The following is an 8,440-nucleotide window of genomic DNA, read 5'->3' as shown; positions in this document are numbered from 1 at the left end:
CCGTGTTACAAGATAGCATTCTGCCTGTACCACATCCTCTTCCAGAACTTTGAGATAGCAAAAATAGATCAAAACTACTCTTCTGATGCCTGGAGCTGCGTGTGAGCTTCTCTGGATGCAAGTTTGTGCTGAGTTTGTATTATGTAAGAAGCGAATGGCTGGGCACGGTGGCTAACGCCTGTCATCCCAGCACTTTGGGAGGCCAAGGTGAGCGAATCACCTGAGGTCGGGAGCTTGAGACCAGCCTGGCCAACATGGCGAAACCCCGTCTCTACTAAAAATACAAAATTAGCTGAGCGTGGAGGTGCATGCCTGTAATCCCAGCTACTCAGGAGGCCGAGGCAGGAGAATTGCTTGAACCCTGGAGGCAGAGGTTGCAGTGAGCCAAGATAGTGCCATTGCACTCCAGTCTGAGCAACAGAAGTGAGAAACTCCATAAGAGGAAGAAAAGAAGAAGGAGGAGGAGGAGGAGGAAGAGGAGGAGGAGGAAGGAGGAGGACGAGGGGGAGGAGGAGGAGAAGGAGGAGGAAGAAGGAGGAGGAAGAAGGAGAAGAAGGAGAATGAAGGCATCTACGGGGAAAATGAGGATTATTTTAGACAAACACTTGGTTCAAGGAGCTACCAGGCCCCCAGGAACCTTCATCAGCAATGCCAGGAGAGAGGGCCAAGGCTGGGATCTGAGGAGGGAGTGCAGCTCAGGCCAAAGGCACGGGAGAAAACGCAGGCACTGGAGGGCTCAGATACACAGGGACTCCAAGGGGGTCAGGCCCGGGGTGGCAGGATGGCAGGTCTGTGAGGACAGAAGGACCCCGAAGGCAGATGGAGGTTCAAGAGGGAGCTGAGCAGGAAAGATCAATGGGCACACATGCATCTTAGCAGGCTCAGCCTGGACAGAGTGGGCAGCGGATCAGAGGGGCAGGACCAGAGATGGGGACGTTGACAGCCTCAGTGAAGGCCTGAGATAGCAGCAGAGGACAGAGAGGAAGGAAGGGGGACAGGACCGATTCTAACAAGGAAGCCCGTAGCATTTGGGATTGGTTGGATATGAGGGGAGAGAGGGACACAGGGAGGGAGACAGCGGGAAGTCCAGGGCAAGGCTCAGGTTTCTGGTTTGGGAGCAGGGCGTGAATGTGCACAGCAAAGGAGGAGGGGCCGTTTGTTGAGGGACAGCCCGGGCCAGGGAAGGATGAGGTGGGGCAGGGGCGGAAAGAAGGGGCTGGAATCAGGTCAGTCGAAGGTGCCCCACAGCCACCAGGTGAGATGCAGGCCAGCCACCGCGTGCAGACCTGGAGCTCAGCAGAGACCCGGTTGGGAACCGCAGGGCAGCATGGCGCATCATGTCACGGGCACTGCACTCAGCTGGGGCCTGCTCTGGTCTGAGCTGCGTCTCCAAGTTCCTGCTGAAGTCCTAATCCCAGGACCTCAGAATGTGGCAATATCTGGAGACAAGATCTATAAAGAGGTAACTAGGTAAGAAGGAGGTCTTTAGGGCAAGCCCTAAACCAATCTGACTGTCCTTACGGCAAGAGGAGTGTGGACACAGACAGGCACAGACAGGCAGCCTCGTGAAGACACAGGGAGAGGGCGGCTGTCTGCCAGCCAAGGCGAGCCCTGGGAGAAGCCAGCCCTGCCCACACCTGATATCGGACTCCTGGCCTCCATGGTTAGGAGAAGATGAATTTCTGGCTTAGTGCCTTGTTACAGCCTCAGGGGACCCTCACAAGGCGCAGCACCAAGGGCCCTCACTGCGCTGTGTCACCAACCAGGGGAAGAGGCGTACATCAACGGGCAGCGCCTTAGACTACAGCAGGGGCTGATGGAGACAGGAATGAGGAACGCAGAGGACCCAGTAGCAGCCACGGCCACCATGGACATGGGCCTTAAGGGGCGAGCCTGGGGCTCAAGGCCAGAGGTCATGTGGGCTTCCAGGCAGAGACCCTGTGTCTGACACTGGGCAGGACTTCAATTCAAAACTTTTCCACACATTCCCTGTCGTCAGGAAAGGCCAAAGCTGAGGCGATGAAAACAGTCACCCAGCTGAGCTGGTTGCAAAATGGGCCCCCTATAGCTGAGTGACAGCATCTATGCAAAGCCCGTTTAAGAGCCATTTAAGTGGTGGCAAATGCTTGTCAGCTACAAATATCCTTTCTGAGATGTAATTGAAGCTGCTCCTCCAGCCCGAGCGAGCCGGTGGGTCCCACTCCCTGTGAAGATGACTTGCAATGAAGGGGAGGAGGCTGCCTCATCCACTGTGAGCCACGGGCATCACAGGAAACCCTGCCTCGCCAGCTACTTCTCCAGGGTCAGCTCCTCCCCAGTTACTTCTCCAGGGTCAGCTCCTCCCCAACTACTTCTCCAGGGTCAGCTCCTCCCCAGCTACTTCTCCAGGGTCAGCTCCTCTCCAGCTACTTCTCAAAGGATGCGTAGGGTGGTTAGGTTGGGCTCAAACGTTCTGCAGAGTGAACCAAATGGTGATAGAGCCACAAGTCCTGCAAACAGCCTTAAATTGCTTTCAGTGGTTTTCAGGACACAGTGGACCCAGGGCAGGTGCCCTCCCCATTGCAAAGACCCCACCCAGAAGTCTCACCCCCAGATTGCTCAGAATGCCCCTTCTTCTCCCCCACCCTTGCCCCACACTCCCACAGCCTCAGACCTCAGTTTCCTTTCTGATTCCTATCGTACTGCCAGTCCACGCTACTCAACACTCCTCTGTGTGCTTACACTGACCTGAGAGAGCCATTAGAGGCAAGAGGCTGTGTTCCTCCCTCCTTCTCCCACAATCCTGGAAACAGAGCCCAGCACATGTCAGGAACCTGGTACCTGTCGAATGAGCAAATGAATGGACAGATTCCAGTTTCTCAAACATGCCAATTACTAGGGCCAGCAATGAGCAGAAAGAGAAATGCAGCTGAGCTTGGGGCTTCGCGTGACTCCAGCAGGAGTCAGACAGGAAGAGCTCTGTACTCCGTGGCGGAATCCCTTATCTTGGTTCCTGTGTGTTTAGAGTGTTCTGAGTCAACTTCTCTGTAAATATATTCTTTTAGTTCGGGCGTTTCCATGTGGGTTGTGTGTGGAATAGATGTGTTAGCTTAGTTTGTCACCATAACATAAAAAGTGCTAGAAAACAGATGAAGGCTAGCTAAATGAAGGCTAAGAATAGAATCCCATTTATTCGAGTTGATTATACTTATAGCAAGAGTGATAATTAGAGATATTTTGAAAAAAAAAAAAAGAACCTGAAGGTGGAGATAATTGGAAGATTTCTTTCTTCTAGGCTACTAGATAGGAAAGAATGAGATCTTTAATTACATTAATAAGAAAATAATTATTGATAGTCACAAATAATGTCTCTGCTTGATTCAGGGAAGCACATGACCTTCCAGAACTATCTAATCAAGTAAAACCTAAAGAGGTTTTTAAAATAATACAGGCAAACTCTAACGTGAATGAGTCAGTCATTGGAGGAGCAGGGGGCTGCTGTCCTCCTGAAACCTGAAATGGCGAACATTCCAGCCTGAAGGGGAGGAAGGCCGGGAGCGGGAGCGGTGGGGAGGAATGCAGTGCCAGTCCTGGGTGGGCCTGGCAGCGATGCCCAGCCCGCTTGCCCTCCAGAGGGGGTCCTTGACCTTGTGGGAAAATGAATGGAACCCCACAGTGGAGCACGTGACACATGGCAGGTGCCTCCCCTGCTCCGTTCCTGTCCACAGGTCATTTCCAAATCTTCTTTCAGCTCTAAGAACATGGATGTGTAGCCATTCTCCTCACTTTGTAACTGAAAAAGTGCTTTCTTCTCAATCAACTCACTGTGAGGGGGCTTCTCAGAGAAAGATTTTACCTAGCAGGCCTTCCAGGAGCCCACCCTCTTCCCCAGCTCCAGAGCTTCCACCTGAGCTCAGGCCCAACACCACTCCCATCTCGTCTCCCTGACTCCTCTTCCCTTACCTCAGCCCATACCCTCCTCCAAGGTCAGCTCCTCCAGGGCCAGCTCCTTCCCCAGCTTCTCCTCCAGGGCCAGCTTCTCCCCCAGCTTCTCCTCCAGGGTCAGCTCCTCCCCAGCTTCTCCTCCGGGGTCAGCTCCTCCCCAGATGCTCCTCCAGGGTCAGCTCCTCCCCCAGCTGCTCCTCAGGGCCAGCTCCTCCCCCAGCTGCTCCTCCAAGGCCAGCTCCTCCCCAGCTTCTCCTCCAGGGTCAGCTCCTCCCCAGCTGTTCCTCCAGGGCCAGCTCCTCCCCCAGCTACTCCTCCAGGGCCAGCTGCTCTCCAGTTGTTCCTCCAGATTTGACTCCTCCCCAGCTCCATGTAGCTCCTCCCTTCTGAAAGAATTGATTAGTGCCTGCTTCCCTGTGACTGGAGGTTCAGAGTTGATGGAAGCACAAAAGTCTCTTTCTGGGTAAAGTCTTCCAAAAGTCATTTTCTAAGTAAATCACTCTCCTGGGCAGATGTTCTCAGTAAGCACCAGACAAGGCTCTGGCTCTCAGTGAGCAATGGACAAGGGCCAGCACAAGAGGCAGAGCCCCTCACACCTGGACCAGTCCACCTGGCCATTCCTCACCCTCACCCCCTCCCTCACACCCCCTCCCTTGAAGCAGGACCTGCCATCATCCCTTCATTCCTAGAAGGCTTGTCCTCATCCTTCGAGACCCTGCAGATGTCACCACATTGGGACACCTCCCACAGTCACATGTGTCTACACAGGGCACAGGAGCTCAGAACACAGGACAGTGCAGAGGCAGCACCCATGTACTCATCTCTGTTCCACCAGACGCTGGGCTACTTGAGGGCTGGGGCCTTAACTGACGTCTACAGCCTTCCCAGGGAAGGGCAAAGGCCCAGGTCTCCATAAATGCTTGGAATGGATAAATCTGCTTTGCCACAAAACAAAATGTAAGGAACCTTAGAGAGATAAACCATGGAAACCATTGTCAAGCAGTTGACAGGTCATAGGGTGAAAAATTGTAAAACAGAGTTGGCAGAGAGTGTGGGATTTGTAATTAACATTTGCTTTGCACCTTCTTACCTGCCAGGCACTGGACAAAGTGCTATCCAAGCCTCGGCCAGGGTGAGTGGTTGGGGGGCATTCATAGATTCTTGCTCTCTGGTCTTGTTTCCGCAGACACATAGGGCCACATCTCTTGAGAATCCAGAAGCTTTGCAGAAGTCTGAGATCCTCATCCATGGACGCCTCCTGCTGGGCCTTCACAGGCTGCACTGGCCAATCTCCATTTTCCAGAACAAACAAAGCAAACAACAGAAAATCCTGCAGCTAAGACTCATGTCCCAGACTCCTTAATGCTTTTCCTCCCACTTGCTGTTCTTGCCCACCCCAGCTGTTCTGAAGTTCACATCCACAGCTCAGAAGTGCTCATCAACAGGCTGCAGACAGCCAGAAATGACAAAGGAAGAGTGTGTCCTCCATCTGGGCACTTGGGATTTGAAGACTTAAAAGCATTTACAGTGACCAGGATTGACATTTCAAACCCAGATCTAGATGGAGAAGGTGACTCTCCCCCAGCAGGGCCTGAGGCTGCCGCCCCATCAGTCAGTCTTTCTGCAAACAGCCACAAAACGTCAGGCTGAATTCAACAGGAAACACGGATCCAGTGCGTGAGTCTGTGCTGAGCTGAGCTCTCGCCAGGGCTCTGGTGCATCTGCCGAAGGTTGCTTAGGGGACTGTCGACTGGGCTGGACCAGCTTGCAAGTCTAGCGGCCAGCTGATGGCAATGATGGTGCCTCCAGCTAGGACCAACCAGAGACCCAGCACGGCCCCAGCTGCCTCCCTGGAGCAGACCAGCCCCAGCACTACCCCAGGCCATGGTCGAGGGGCCAAGGAGATCTCAGTGGTGGACAAGACAAGTCACCTGGGCAAGTCCAGGGCAGGGAAAGGGCAGGCCAAGGACACCCCAAAGCATGTGACCAGGGAGGGACAAAGCACTGGGACCACTGGACTGGCTTTATCATCCTGACAGCCCTACACACCTGAAGCTCCTCTCTCCACAACCATCCTTCTGCTAAGTGTGGCCCAACTGTTTTTCTTTCGAGTTCCACCTGCCCCAGAAAGGTTGCACACAGACTGTGGGAGAATGACCTCCTGAGCCGCTTCCTTGCAACCCTCTGCTCTGTGGGGCCGTCACACTAGGCCCAGCAGCTCTGCCTCCCACACACCCTCCTCAGATCCACCCAGCCCACCCAGACAAAGTACTGCCCCGAGGGGGACACTTTGCTTCATGTCTGCTTCACACCTCTGCCTTTTGGAAGGAATCATCTTACATGCTGTGTGATCCCCACAGATCTGACAGTGATGGTGTCTGGGGAACCCCCCATCCCAGGAGGTGTGGGTCAGGCTGGTGGGTCAGAGCAGCTGCCCTCACAGCCACAGTGATTGGTCTGGGACAGGGGTCTGGTACGTGCTTCCAGGCAGGGCCAGTCACAGCCCTGCTCCAGGATTGATGTGCATCCCTGGGGGCATGGGGCTTCCTTGTTCTGAGCTTGCTGGTTATGAATCTTAAAGACTGGAGCTGCCAGCTTTTGCCCTCAAGAAAAATTCCCCAGAGAAAGCAGGCAGGGCAGAAGAAAGCAAAGGCCAGTGCTTGGGGAAGGCACTTCTAGCTGAAGCTGCACCTTCCAACCTCTTCCAGCACAGGAACCTTTGAATTGTTTTGCCTTGGGTGGGTTTCTGTCACTTGCAACCTAAGCAGTCTTGGTTAATATGCATGCCCTGAATACTCTTGGAGCAGGACTCTCCTACTGTATTAGTCTGTTCTCATGCTGCTAATAAAGACATACCTGAGACTGGGTAATGTATAAAAAGCGGTTTAATGGACTTACAGTTCCACATGGCTGGGAAGGCCTCACAATCAGGGTGGAAGGTCAAAGAGGAGCAAAGGCACATCTTACATGGTGGCAGGCAAGAGATCGTGTGCAGGGGATCTGCCCTTTATAAAACCATCAGATCTCCTGAGACTTATTCTCTGTCACGAGAACAGCATGGGAAAGACCCTCCCCCATGACTCAGTTACCTCCCACTACGTCTCTCCCAGGACACGTGGGGATTATGGGAGCTACAATTCAAGATGAGATTTGGGTGGGGACACAGCCAAACCGTATCTCCTGCCCTCCCTGTTTGTTGCTGCCTCTGTAGTTGTTACTGCTGTTTTCATGTTCTCTTCCCTAACTCCTTCTTCCAAATTCAACCCATCTTTCCAAGCATGGCCCAGGTCCCATCCCCCTGCCTCAGGCAGTCAGATCTTATCACCCCCTAACCCTCACTCCTAGGACACAGGTGGGCTCTGTTGCCCTCTGACCAAATCGCCCCTCCCCAGGGAGGCAGACAGTGTGAGGCCTCTCTCTGTGAACCTCGGTGCTTTCAACACAGAGCATAGTCTGTGAGCAACAGATATAAACTTGTGAGGAGGCATAGATACCATTTTCCATCCTTTTAGAGATGATCAACTAAGACCACATCTTCCTGCAGGGTGGCAGCCACCGTCCCATCCCATCCAGAACCTTCATGAACACGAGGGCTGTGGTCGGATTGAGTGAGGACTTCCCTTGTGTCCCAAGTCCCCTCTCCCTTCATAAAGAGCCGGCCATGTCACACCTCCCTCATCTCATGGTCCTCAAGCCTCTTCCACTGCACTGTGGCCACAGTGTGTGCTGCACACAGTATTGGACTCTGAACGAGCTCTTTTCAGTCTTTAATATACAGCTCTATCTTCGAAGCCATGTAGGTGAATAATTAAATTTCTGTGCTTTGTGACCCAATTCATTGGAGTGGAGAATAAGTTTATCTCTCTCACACTCAAAATTTTCAGGCCTTCCCACTCAAAGAATGACATCCTTCAAGAGTGTCCTGGGTCCTGGCTCCCACGGTGCTCCTCCCTGTCCTCTTTCAGAGCATCGTGTGGAGTTAAGGGACTTAGCATGCTATTGTGTAGGTGTTGTTCATCTTCTGCAACCCCGGATGAAAGTTATGCTCACAAAGGTCTTGTTTTGTGTGAATAAAACATGTCAGAAGCCACTCAAGGATTAGTGGCTTGAAGGAAACTCCAACCTGGAATTGTGTGGGCTGGGAATCTGACCTGGCCTGGCTGGGCAGCTGGACTCCTCTCAGAGGCTGGAAGGTCTGGAATGGTTCCTGTCACAGGCCTGGTGTTGAGTATGTGGAGGGCCAGCTGTGCATTAGCCAGAATGCCCCAACTGTCTGCCATGTGCCTCTCAGGTTCCTGCAGGCCAGCTCAGGTTGACTGTCATGGTCTAGGGCTTCCAACAGTGGCAAGAGAGCCTAGCTGCAATGTCCAGCGCTCTCCAGGTATACACCACCACTGCCCCATGGCTGAGCAAGTCATGAGGCGGCACCTAGCCTCACCGTGTGAGGACACTGCCTTGGATGTCTACAAGAAAGGAGGGTGCTTACAGGCATTTTCACAAATAATCAACCACAGAA

Source organism: Piliocolobus tephrosceles, chromosome 8 (assembly GCF_002776525.5).
Source record: "Piliocolobus tephrosceles isolate RC106 chromosome 8, ASM277652v3, whole genome shotgun sequence".
Classification (NCBI taxonomy): Eukaryota; Metazoa; Chordata; class Mammalia; order Primates; family Cercopithecidae; genus Piliocolobus; species Piliocolobus tephrosceles.
The sequence above is the reverse complement of the archived record's forward strand: the minus strand, read 5'-3'. Positions refer to the sequence as shown.